General features: G+C 39.7%; 1 pseudogene across 1 annotated transcript in view; it reads right to left on the bottom strand.

Annotated features, from left to right (window-relative positions):
- The window catches only part of LOC120110974 (uncharacterized), a 64,429-nt pseudogene extending 51,845 nt beyond the window's left edge, over positions 1-12,584 (bottom strand). The window contains exon 1 of the transcript XR_016395844.1: positions 11,668-12,584. The product of XR_016395844.1 is annotated as an uncharacterized LOC120110974 (transcript). The remainder of the gene's footprint in view (positions 1-11,667) is intronic.
- Positions 12,585-12,695: the final 111 nt, after the last annotated feature.

Raw genomic sequence — 12,695 nt, 5'->3', positions numbered from 1 at the left:
GCCGAGAATGACTAGCTGGCCCCGCCAGTGGCCGAATGGACTTCGCGGTAGCATCCGAGAGAATGGACCACGGCATGCCGGGGGCACGATTTCATGTGCATGTTTTATGAAAATTCTGTTTGACTGAAAATACTGCTTTGTTTTCCAAGCATACATATTTTGCCATGATAAATTGTGAGATAATACGCATGTCAGCTTCTCAAACCCTGCATAAACATGGTTACCATTATGTTCGATCCAGTAAGATTATGTATGATTACTTACTGAGCTGTGTAGCTCATACCCGTTATTTACATTTTTTCTTCAGATCCTCACCACTGAAAGCTGCCAGAGACACTTTAATTTTGTATCAGGGCTTTTTTCTTTTGGGGTAAAGCAAGTATACTTTTGTGTACATAAACTACATAGAAGCTCTGTATTTGGGTACTGACCAGCATGTTGTACTAAAAATGCATTCATATATATAAAAGATTTGGTTGGTTTGACTACCCTATTACCCATGTATGAGGCTGCGTGCTATTGTGGGCGGTAGTCGGCAATAGCACGGCCGTGTCACGTATCCGGATCCGGGGCGTGACATTCTCGTGGTATCAGAGCAATAGGTTAACCATGAGTAAAAATTTCAAGTTTTAATAAGGGAATGGGTAGTTAAGTCTCATTCAGTGAGATTCCGCATAACTGAAAGGAAAGAAAAGATTTTATTGGTCGCATCATCGGTCAGTCACGAAAACTGCTTGGCACAAATATTTTGATAGGTGACAATGAGCAACAAAAAGAAAGAAGTTAAGGCTAATATAAAATTATTCTAGGAGCATGATTATGACAGGTATGGTATTAGAATCCAAGATTTAAGACTACTAAGGATTTTGGTATTTTGAATCAGCATGCTAGCAAGCCATGCCAAAATAAGAATAAATTATTTTGGAGATTTCTCGATGGAGTAATTTGTATTTTTTGGATTATGATTAAATTAGATTTTGTCTGATATTAAGTGGAGTACTAGCCATGGAATGTTAAAGTACATTGTGATTACTTGTGTATCAATATATAGGTAATTTTGGAAGTTTAACTTGATACTGAGTACCGTGGATAATACTTCTAGTTTGAAGTTAATTATTTTGATGGCAAGATAGGGTTCATTCATAAGTTGTTTAAGGCTTGGACAAGGAAAGATTTTATATTCTTCGAGGATGAAATTTGTACGACAATTATGCATGAAACTATTATATAAAAAGAAAATATATCTGAGAATGAGAATTAAGAGTTTCCCCTTTGTTTACTTGGAAAGTGAAATATTAGATCTTTGCAAATTATAATGCAAGATTAATATTTTGATTGGAAGTCATTTAGTAAATTCTGAGAATAATTTTCAATGTTGAATAATATTTTAGGCTCAAATGTTCTACAATGGATAAAGTGCAGTAGTTTATGATCTTGTGATAATCAATTAAATGAATATTAATGATGTTCTGGCACCAAAATAAATAAATAAAAAAGAAGTTTGAATTAGATCACCTATTAAAAGAACTAAATGTCGAAGTAATGGACCTTACTCTTTTGATAAGATCTACTGATAAAGTTGTATTGATAAGGAGAATTATTAGAAGATTTGACTTAGATTTCTAATGGAGAAAAGTGTTGTTGATTCTCTGAATAATCTGGAGATAGCTATATAATTTCACTAGTGAGTTTTTCTATTGTTGGCAATTCCTGGGAGATTTTGAGCATCTTAAATTTAGTATTAACGGATTAATGGTGCCTTGGATGGGCTTAGACCTGGAATGTTTCTTACTCCTAGCTATGACATTTTCGATCTACCTATTTCAAAGGGGTTTGAAGTTTTGCTAGGATAAAAGTTGATCATTAAATTGTAGGCAAAGTTAAGAGAGGAAAGAGGATTATAGATTATGAAAAGTATTTGATGCTAATGCTCTCGCCTATTTCTGTTAAGCCGATTAAGATCTTTGTGTGGACTTAATCGAAAGCAATTAATTTCTTGGGCCAAGAATTACAGCATTTAAAATCTAAGGTTGGAAGATTAGTATTCTTTTGGAAGAGATCAAGGAACTTCTATATGTCATAGATGGAGAGGATCAAGTTTGAGATGCCATGATTTTGCCAAAATCTTATAAGCAAGCGGTTTAAGAGGGAGACTGTTTAAGAGCTCGAGAATGATATGATTATGGCATACTTTCGAAGTTTGAAACTCTAAGCATGATTAATTTCGAGGACGAAATTTATTTAAGGGGGGAAGAATGTAATACCTGGGCCCAAAAATCAACTGGGCCCAATACGCCTTTTTGGGCCCATATTCGAGCATTGGGCCATGACATCTAATAGGTTAACTGGGCCCATGGTTGGCAGCCCGTTTGATAGCTGCCACCTCCTACTTTATGAATGGATTTGACTAGGGCCAGGTGGGGATCAGAGAAAGGCCCAGGTGTTAGGTCCTTCACAGGAGAAAGCTGGGGGTGACACCTCACCCCAGCTAAAAGAGCCTTACCGCTCTCCTTCCTCCCCAAGGACTTTCTAGGACGATGGCTGAAGCACCGGAGGAGGAGGCACCGCAGTTCATCCCCAGGTAAGCTCCCTGATCATTCTGTTTCTTCTTTATTTTTTCTGTTCCAAAATAAAATAGAGGAGGAACTCCGTACACGGTTCTCGGCTGCAGCCGCTGCCTGCTCTCGACAGGGGGGTTGCAGTCGGCCGGAGCCCCATTCCCTTCTTCTTCTTCAGGGGGATAGGGGGTCTCGGTGAAGAGAAGAAGGGAGGAAAGAAAAGAAGAAAGAAAGAAGAAAAAAGGAGAGAGGAAAGAGGGGACTCCCGTGTGCCGCCGCGAGCGTCGTCGGCGCCGTTGGGTCCCCGCCGCGGGCTGTTCCTCCCTCGGTGTCTCTCTTCTCCACGGGAAGGAGAGAGGGTCGTCGACCACGGGCCGCGGCCGCTGCAGGCGCCACGGGAGCCGCTGCAGGCGCCACGGGAGCCGCCGGCCGACCTCAATCCGGCCCCCGAGCCCCGGCATGGGGTCGCCCTCCCTCTATGGTCACGAAAGAAGAGAGGGGAAACAGAGAAGAAAAGAAAACGGGAGGAAAGAAAAGAAGGGAAGAAAGGAAGAAAGAACAAAAGAAGAAAAGGAACGAGGACTCACCGGTTCGTTGTCGCGTGCGGCGGCCACCGGCTTCGGCCGCGAGCGCCGCCGGCACGAGCATCGGCCGCAGACCGGCCGAGGACGCGGGCGTCGAGCGTCGGCCGCGAGCGCGGCCGAGTGCGCCGCGGGTGACGGCCGCGGGAGCCGGTCACGGGAGCCGGCCTGCCGTGGCCCGACCTCCCCCGAGCTCGCTTTCCTCCCTTCACAGGAGAAGAAAGGGGGAAGGGAAAAGAAGAATCGGAAGAGAAGGAAGGAAAGAGAGGAGGAGGAGAGGAAACTTCAGGAGGAAGTAAAGAAACAGAGAAGAAAAGGAAAAAAAAGAAAGAAAAAGAAAAGAAGGAAAAAGAAAAGAAGAAAAGAAAAGAAAGAAAAAAAGAAAAGAAAAAAAAAATGAAATGGGTTTAGCCAAATTTGACTAACCCAAGCCCAATTAGACTGGGCTAAGTCTAAATCCGAGCTCAATTAGATTGGGCTAAGTCTGGACGAGCCCAAACTATAAATTGGGTTAAATCCGAGCTAATTTAAGTTAAATTGAAATGGGTCCGAACCCAATTAAGCTGACTTGGTCTCAGCAGACCTAATTGATTGTGAATCAGGCCCAATTCAAGCCCAATTCAACTGACAGAAGGTCGAATTGACCTTGGGCTAACCCTGACTCAGGCCCAAATGAGCCACATTGACCAAATCAGAGGACCCAATTGGCTAGAAAAGGTTGGACCCAATTATAAACGAGGCCCAATCCTTTAATTAAAAACCCAATCAACCCATGTGGACCCAATCTGGTTTTAAATCGAACCCCAAAGGCTTCAAATTGGACTTGGGCTAAATCCTTGGATGGGATCCAAGCAAGTTCATAGTATGATGAACTAAGAAATTTTATAATAAATAAGTGGGGAATAATGTAATCCCTATGATGTTTTAGGTGATTAAGGATTTGTCACCTGGACTTGAGAAATTTGGACAGCGAATTGAGGTAAGTAATCTATTTTAATCTTATTGTAGATCATATTACTATGTTTGTTAAGTTTTTAAAGTGTTATTCATGCATGATATGTTATGATGGATAAGTAACTTGCATGATCTCATAAACTATGGCCATGTATGCACCATGATTATGCTGATATTTTAATCATGCATGCAAGTTAGTATAATGAAATACTATCTAGCCAAGAGGCACTATAATGGGCTCAAAGATGCTACTGAGCTGGCCTTGCTAGTGGCCGAGAATGACTAGCTGGCCCGGCCAGTGGCCGAATGGACTTCGCAGTAGCATCCGAGAGAATGGACCACGGCATGCCGGGGGCACGATTTCATGTGCATGTTTTATGAAAATTCTGTTTGACTGAAAATACTGCTTTGTTTTCCAAGCATACATATTTTGCCATGATAAATTGTGAGATAATACGCATGTCAGCTTCTCAAACCCTGCATAAACATGGTTACCATTATGTTCGATCCAGTAAGATTATGTATGATTACTTACTGAGCTGTGTAGCTCATACCCGTTATTTACATTTTTTCTTCAGATCCTCACCACTGAAAGCTGCCAGAGACACTTTAATTTTGTATCAGGGCTTCTTTCTTTTGGGGTAAAGCAAGTATACTTTTGTGTACATAACCTACATAGAAGCTCGGTATTTGGGTACTGACCAGCATGTTGTACTAAGAATGCTTTCATATAAATAAAAGATTTGGTTGGTTTGACTACCCTATTACCCATGTATGAGGCTGCGTGCTATTGTGGGCGGTAGTCGGCAATAGCACGGCCGTGTCATGTATCCGGATCCGGGGCGTGACATTCTCGTGGTATCAGAGCAATAGGTTAACCATGAGTAAAAATTTCAAGTTTTAATAAGGGAATGGGTAGTTAAGTCTCATTTAGTGAGATTCCGCATAACTGAAAGGAAAGAAAAGATTTTATTGGTCGCATCATTGGTCAGTCACGAAAACTGCTTGGCACAAATATTTTGATAGGTGACAATGAGAAACAAAAAGAAAGAAGTTAAGGCTAATATAAAATTATTCTAGGAGCATGATTATGACAGGTATGGTATAAGAATCCAAGATTTAAGACTACTAAGGATTTTGGTATTTTGAATCAGCATGCTAGCAAGCCATGCCAAAATAAGAATAAATTATTTTGGAGATTTCTCGATGGAGTAATTTGTATTTTTTGGATTATGATTAAATTAGATTTTGACTGATATTAAGTGGAGTACTAGCCATGGAATGTTAAAGTACATTGTGATTACTTGTGTATCAATATATAGGTAATTTTGGAAGTTTAACTTGATACTGAGTACTGTGGATAATACTTCTAGTTTGAAGTTAATTATTTTGATGGCAAGATAGGGTTCATTCATAAGTTGTTTAAGGCTTGGACAAGGAAAGATTTTATATTCTTCGAGGATGAAATTTGTATGACAATTATGCATGAAACTATTATATAAAAAGAAAATATATCTGAGAATGAGAATTAAGAGTTTCCCCTTTGTTTACTTGGAAAGTGAAATATTAGATCTTTGCAAATTATAATGCAAGATTAATATTTTGATTGGAAGTCATTTAGTAAATTCTGAGAATAATTTTCAATGTTGAATAATATTTTAGGCTCAAATGTTCTACAATGGATAAAGTGCAGTAGTTTATGATCTTGTGATAATCAATTAAATGAATATTAATGATGTTCTGGCACCAAAATAAATAAATAAAAAAGAAGTTTGAATTAGATCACCTATTAAAAGAACTAAATGTCGAAGTAATGGACCTTACTCTTTTGATAAGATCTACTGATAAAGTTGTATTGATAAGGAGAATTATTAGAAGATTTGACTTAGATTTCTAATGGAGAAAAGTGTTGTTGATTCTCTGAATAATCTGGAGAAAGCTATATAATTTCACTAGTGAGTTTTTCTATTGTTGGCAATTCCAGGAAGATTTTAAGCATCTTAAATTTAGTATTAACGGATTAATGGTGCCTTGGATGGGCTTAGACCTGGAATGTTTCTTACTCCTAGCCATGACATTTTCGATCTACCTATTTGAAAGGGGTTTGAAGTTTTGCTAGGAAAGAAAAGAAGGGAAGAAAGGAAGAAAGGAACAAAAGAAGAAAAGGAACGAGGACTCACCGGTTCGTTGTCGCGTGCGGCGGCCATCGGCTTCGGCCGCGAGCGCCGCCGGCACGAGCATCGGCCGCAGACCGGCCGAGGACGCGGGCATCGAGCGTCGGCCGCGAGCGCGGCCGAGGGTGCCGCAGGTGACGGCCGCGGGAGCCGGTCATGGGAGCCGGCCTGCCGTGGCCCGACCTCCCCCGAGCTCGCTTTCCTCCCTTCACGGGAGAAGAAAGGGGGAAGGGAAAAGAAGAATCGGGAGAGAAGGAAGGAAAGAGAGGAGGAGGAGAGGAAACTTCGGGAGGAAGAAAAGAAACAGAGAAGAAAAGGAAAAAAAAAGAAAGAAAAAGAAAAGAAGGAAAAAGAAAAGAAGAAGAAAAGAAAAGAAAGAAAAAAAGAAAAGAAAAAAAAATGAAATGGGTTTAGCCAAATTTGACTAACCCAAGCCCAATTAGACTGGGCTAAGTCTAAATCCGAGCTCAATCAGATTGGGCTAAGTCTGGACGAGCCCAAACTATAAATTGGGTTAAATCCAAGCTAATTTAAGTTAAATTGAAATGGGTCCGAACCCAATTAAGCTGACTTGGTCTCAGCAGACCTAATTGATTGTGAATCAGGCCCATTTCAAGCCCAATTCAACTGACAGAAGGTCGAATTGACCTTGGGCTAACCCTAACTCAGGCCCAAATGAGCCACATTGACCAAATCAGAGGACCCAATTGGCTAGAAAAGGTTGGACCCAATTATAAACGAGGCCCAATCCTTTAATTAAAAACCCAATCAACCCATGTGGACCCAATCTGGTTTTAAATCGAACCCCAAAGGCTTCAAATTGGACTTGGGCTAAATCCTTGGATGGGATCCAAGCAAGTAAGTTCATAGTATGATGAACTAAGAAATTTTATAATAAATAAATGGGAAATAATGTAATCCCTATGATGTTGTTTTAGGTGATTAAGGATTTGTCACCTGGACTTGAGAAATTTGGACAGCGAATTGAGGTAAGTAATCTATTTTAATCTTATTGTGGATCATATTACTATGTTTGTTAAGTTTTTAAAGTGTTATTCATGCATGATATGTTATGATGGATAAGTAACTTGCATGATCTCATAAACTATGGCCATGTATGCACCATGATTATGCTGATATTTTAATCATGCATGCAAGTTAGTATAATGAAATACTATCTAGCCAAGAGGCACTATAATGGGCTCAAAGATGCTACTGATCGAATGCAACTGAGCTGGCCTTGCTAGTGGCCGAGAATGACTAAGCTGGCCTAGCTAGTGGCCGAGAATGACTAGCTGGCCCCGCCAGTGGCCGAATGGACTTCGCGGTAGCATCCGAGAGAATGGACCACGGCATGCCGAGGGCACGATTTCATGTGCATGTTTTATGAAAATTCTGTTTAACTGAAAATACTGCTTTGTTTTCCAAGCATACATATTTTGCCATGATAAATTGTGAGATAATACGCATGTCAGCTTCTCAAACCCTGCATAAACATAGTTACCATTATGTTCGATCCAGTAAGATTATGTATGATTACTTACTGAGCTGTGTAGCTCATACCCGTTATTTACATTTTTTTCTTCAGATCCTCACCACTGAAAGCTGCCAGAGACACTTTAATTTTGTATCGGGGCTTCTTTCTTTTGGGGTAAAGCAAGTATACTTTTGTGTACATAAACTACATAGAAGCTCTGTATTTGGGTACTGACCAGCATGTTGTACTAAGAATGCTTTCATATATATAAAAGATTTGGTTGGTTTAACTACCCTGTTACCCATGTATGAGGCTGCGTGCTATGGTGGGCGGTAGTCGGCAATAGCACGGCCGTGTCACGGATCCGGATCTGGGGCGTGACAAAATCCATCATGCTTTAAAATCACTTTCATAAATGTCACATAAATTTTGTTTGAAGTTGAAGATTTTTTTTAAATAAGTACATAGAAAAGCATGGATTATAAAGCAAATCCCTTTTAACTTGACATAACTATTATCATTTTAATTTTTAGTATACTATATTAATCTATCTATAATGTGTACCATCCATTTATGAGTACTAAGGTTGTAAATATATGGATAGACACATTAAAATTCCGGTGGCTTCTTTTAGACTTTCGTGTTTGTTGGCATCAGTGAATTTTGTCTTGCACGTTTGTGGACCCAAGCATGCTCTGACATGAGATCATAAAATAAACATCAATACGACAACTACAAACCATGACAACCACCATATTCTTGCTATGATAACTATGCCTTTGGAACAAAGGCCGCCTCAGGAATGAGAAAATGTAATGGAACACATTATATTACTCCTAGGTACCACTTAAAAGGATAGACAAAACCATGATTAAAATTCTCCTCATGTCTTCTTTTATTTCAATAAAAAGAATTCCTATTAAAAATCTAAATCAACCGAATTGATGATCCCATCATTAGATCTTAACTCGATGCACATGAATGTTAGGGTGTCCCCTATTCTAAGCGATGCGCCACAACCCGACCCAATTGTGGTGAGAAGCGAGCAAGGGTTGGCTAGATCGTTATCACAAGCAACCCCCTACAACATGACTAGAGTTGGTCGCAAGCTGGGCCTCGGACCTAAACTCTATTCATCTTTAATCGAGCTTCAGATCGTGCCTATTTAAAATTTGATCTTTTCCATGCCCAATCCCTGCCCATGATCAGCTCTAAACATGGCCCAGTTATAGTGATAAATAAACAAGGATTAGATGGGTCATCCATAAATGATCCGACCGAAGTGATAAATAAGCAAATATTAGTTAGGTTGTTGCTTGCAAAAGACCTGCTACAGTACAACCTGACTGTAGTGACAAATAAGCAAGGATTAGGTAGGATTGAAGAGTCTTGTATTAGTAATCACTATTGGAGTCATATGGAGATAAGGGAAATTGCATCATGTAAAGAAGGTAACTATACATAAGACAATTAGGTTTGCTACTTGGAACTTCGACTAGAAGGAGTAAAAAACTAATGGATACAATGACACTTAGAAAAATCAATATTGCTTGCTTACAAGAAACTAAATAAAAAGGTAGTAAATCTAAGGATATAGGGGATGGTTATAAACTATTATAGGTACGTAAGAATAATAATTGAAATGGTACAAAAATAGTATTGAATAAGGAAACAAAATATAATTGTAGTGAATAAGAGATAGATTAATAATCATTAAATTAGTTTTAGATGAGAAGACTATTAATGTAGTTAACACTTACAAACACAAGTAGGCTCAAAGAAGAGGGTTAAGCAACAGTTTTGGGATGAAATGGATAAACTGATGTAAGGTATAACTGAAAGAGAAAGAATATTTGTCGGTGGCAACTTAACTGGACATGCAAGGAAAAAGCAATATGGGATATGAGAGAATACATAGAAGATTTGATTTTGAGGATAAATATTTAATTGGAGATTCAATTGTTGAGTTTGCAATAGCTTATGACCTAGTAATTGCAAACAATTATTTTAACATAGATATGACTAACATTTAAGAGTCGATCAAATTTGTCCCAAATAGATTACTCCTTCATCAAGAGAAAACAAAGATCAACATGCATGGATTGTAAGGTGATACAGGAGAGTTTAACTACACAATATAGATTACTAGTCTTAGATTGATACACTAGGTGCATGAAGAAAAAAAATAAATAAATATTCAAAGATAAGATGGTGGGATTTAAAAGGAGAATATGTTAATATCTTTTAAAGATAAATCAATAAAGAAGGGAAGGAACCTACGGATTGAACCAAATAAAATATGGAACCAAATAATTAATTGAATTAAGAGGGTAGTTAAAGATGTTCTAGAAAAGTCAGAAGACAAAGATATACAAATAAAGAAACTTGGTGGTTAAATAATAAGATACGAGGCAATTTGAATAAAATGGATTCACTTTAAATAGTGGCGAAAAACAAATATGACAATGATTTTATAAGACAAAAGGAGGCAAAAAAATGTTAGTACGTAAAGCTAAATATGTAGCATAGGATAATTTATATGATAGATAATGTTCAAAAGAAGGTGAAATTAAATTTGTAAAATAGTTAAAGCTAGAGAGAAAAATTAAAGACGTTGATTGGGTTAGATGCATTGAATTAAAGATGTACAATTTATAAAAGTGAAGTAAACATAGTTTTAGATAGAATGCAAAAATGCAAGGCATTAGAGCTAGATGAAATAACTATTGAGGTTTGGAAAATCATGGGAGATATTGGGTTAAATTATCCTACTAAATTATTTAATGAAATCTTAAAAACCAAAAAAGTATTAGATTGTTGGAAAAGTATGACAGTATCTATATATAAGAACAAAGATGTACATGAATGATCTAATTATTAGAGAATTAGCTATAGAAATCACTCCATGAAATTATGGAAAAGGGTACCGAAATAATATTTAAGAAAAATAATAACTATTTCAGATAAGCAATTTGGATTTATATATAAAAGATCAAGAAATGAAGGCTATTCTTTTACTTAGACAATTGATATAAAAAAAAGAGAAAAAGAAAAAAGTTTACATATGATTTTCATTTACTCAGAAAATGTTTATAATAGTGTCCTAAGAACAGTGATTTGGTGGGCTTTAAGAAGGAAGGGTGTACATAGATAGTATGTTAAAATAATTGAGGACATGTATAAATGGCATTGACAAATATTAGAAGTTGATGTGCTACAATAAGTCTATTTCCAGTTATTATATGTTTGCAAAAAGAATCGACACTAAACCTATATCTTTTTTACTAAATTATAGAAGAGCTTACTGCTAATATTCAAGAAGATGTACCATGGTGTATGTTACTTGTGGATGTTATAGTATTGATTAATGAAAAGAGATATGTAGTAAAATATTAGAAGATAAACGTTTAAAAATTAGTAAAAAAATATAGAATATATGGAATATAAACTTAGTGAGAATGGAAATGAAGATATAATACCAACTAAGATTGATGACCAAAAGATAATAACTCTAAAACCTAAACCCCTAAAATCCTAAACTCTTAAACCCTAAACCCTAAGCTCTAAGCCCTAAGCCCTAAGCCCTAAGCCTTTAAATCCTAAATCCCAAACCCTGAAACCCTTAAACCTTAAAACTCTAACCCCAAATCTAAAACCCCCAACCCCAAATCTAAAACCCCCAATCCCAAATCCCAAACCCCAAACCCCTAATACTAATCTAGAATGTCTATTCAGAAACAATTTGATAATCAAAATCAACTTTACAAGAGTGAAGAATCCCTAGTCCGTTCTAATCACTCTACATATGCAAAGTTACCCAAAGCAATCATCACAGATGATCTTCTTGCCTGATAAATAAAGAAACAGAAATTAAAAAAAAAGAAAAGATAAAAGAAGAAAGGGAAGGAAAGGAGAGTGCGTACCCAGATAATCACTACTGCTGTGGCTGCTGCTGATTCTGACGAGGTTGCTGCTACCGCTGCAGGTTTGGCGGCGGTGGGGGGCGGCATCCCACGTCTCGGCAGGGCAAACGCCGGGACCGCTCCACCATGCGGCAGCGGCGGAGGCATCCCGGGCCTGGCGCGTGGAGGAGCCGGCATCCCGGGACACAGGGGTGGTGGGGGGCCGCGCATCATCTGAGGGTGTTGCAGGCCCACGGGAGGGCGGGCGGCCACGGGGGAGGGGAAGCCGGGGACAGAGGGGGGCGGACGACCTGCGGGTAGGAGATGGGCGGGGCAGAGAGCTGCGGCACGGGGGGCCGGGAGATCTGGGGCTGCATCATGCCAGGGGCGGGGCCACCGACCCCGCGGACGGGGCTGGCAAGACCTGGCTGGGCCTGGACGAGGGGGGCGGTTGGGACGCCGCGGCCGATTCCGGGGCCTACGAAGGCGGTGGAGGCGGCGTCGGACTTGGCGCGGGACACGTCTGGGGGAGGGGGGCCCTCGATGGTCATGGAGACGACCTCCTCGCCGCGGAGCAGAACGAGGCCGAGGGTGCGGCGGTCCTCGCGCTCCTCTCCTCCTCCTTTCTTGGCGTTGGGCCCGGATGAATAGGGGGCAGCTTGCGGAACTCCTCGCAGTCGCCGAGGACGAGGTTCGTGCGGCGGTCGAACGCCATGAACTTGCCCAGCAGCTGCCGGCCGTCCTGGATCATTACCCGCATCCGATGGTTGACGTACTGCAGCATCTTCGAACCCTTCGACATCGACATCTTGGATCGTCTCTCACGTTCCACCAGGGTTTTTGGGTTTTCGAATGTCAGAGGGCGGGTCGGACTCGGAGGGATGGATGAAAGAAAAAGAATCAGGAGTTGGTTTTTGAATGTCGGAGACTTATTGAACCCAAAGTTCCCCAAAAATATGAGTCAGAATGCCATAGAGCTGGGCCATAATTTATAGTTTAGGATCTAGAATTTAAAGTTTAGGGTTTAACGTTTAAGATTTAGAATTTAA

The sequence above is a fragment of the Phoenix dactylifera genome, chromosome 7 (assembly GCF_051530095.1).
Source record: "Phoenix dactylifera cultivar Ajwa chromosome 7, Ajwa_hap1_PhDact_Kaust_v1.1, whole genome shotgun sequence".
Lineage (NCBI taxonomy): Eukaryota > Viridiplantae > Streptophyta > Magnoliopsida > Arecales > Arecaceae > Phoenix > Phoenix dactylifera.
The sequence above is the reverse complement of the archived record's forward strand: the minus strand, read 5'-3'. Positions and strand labels throughout refer to the sequence as shown.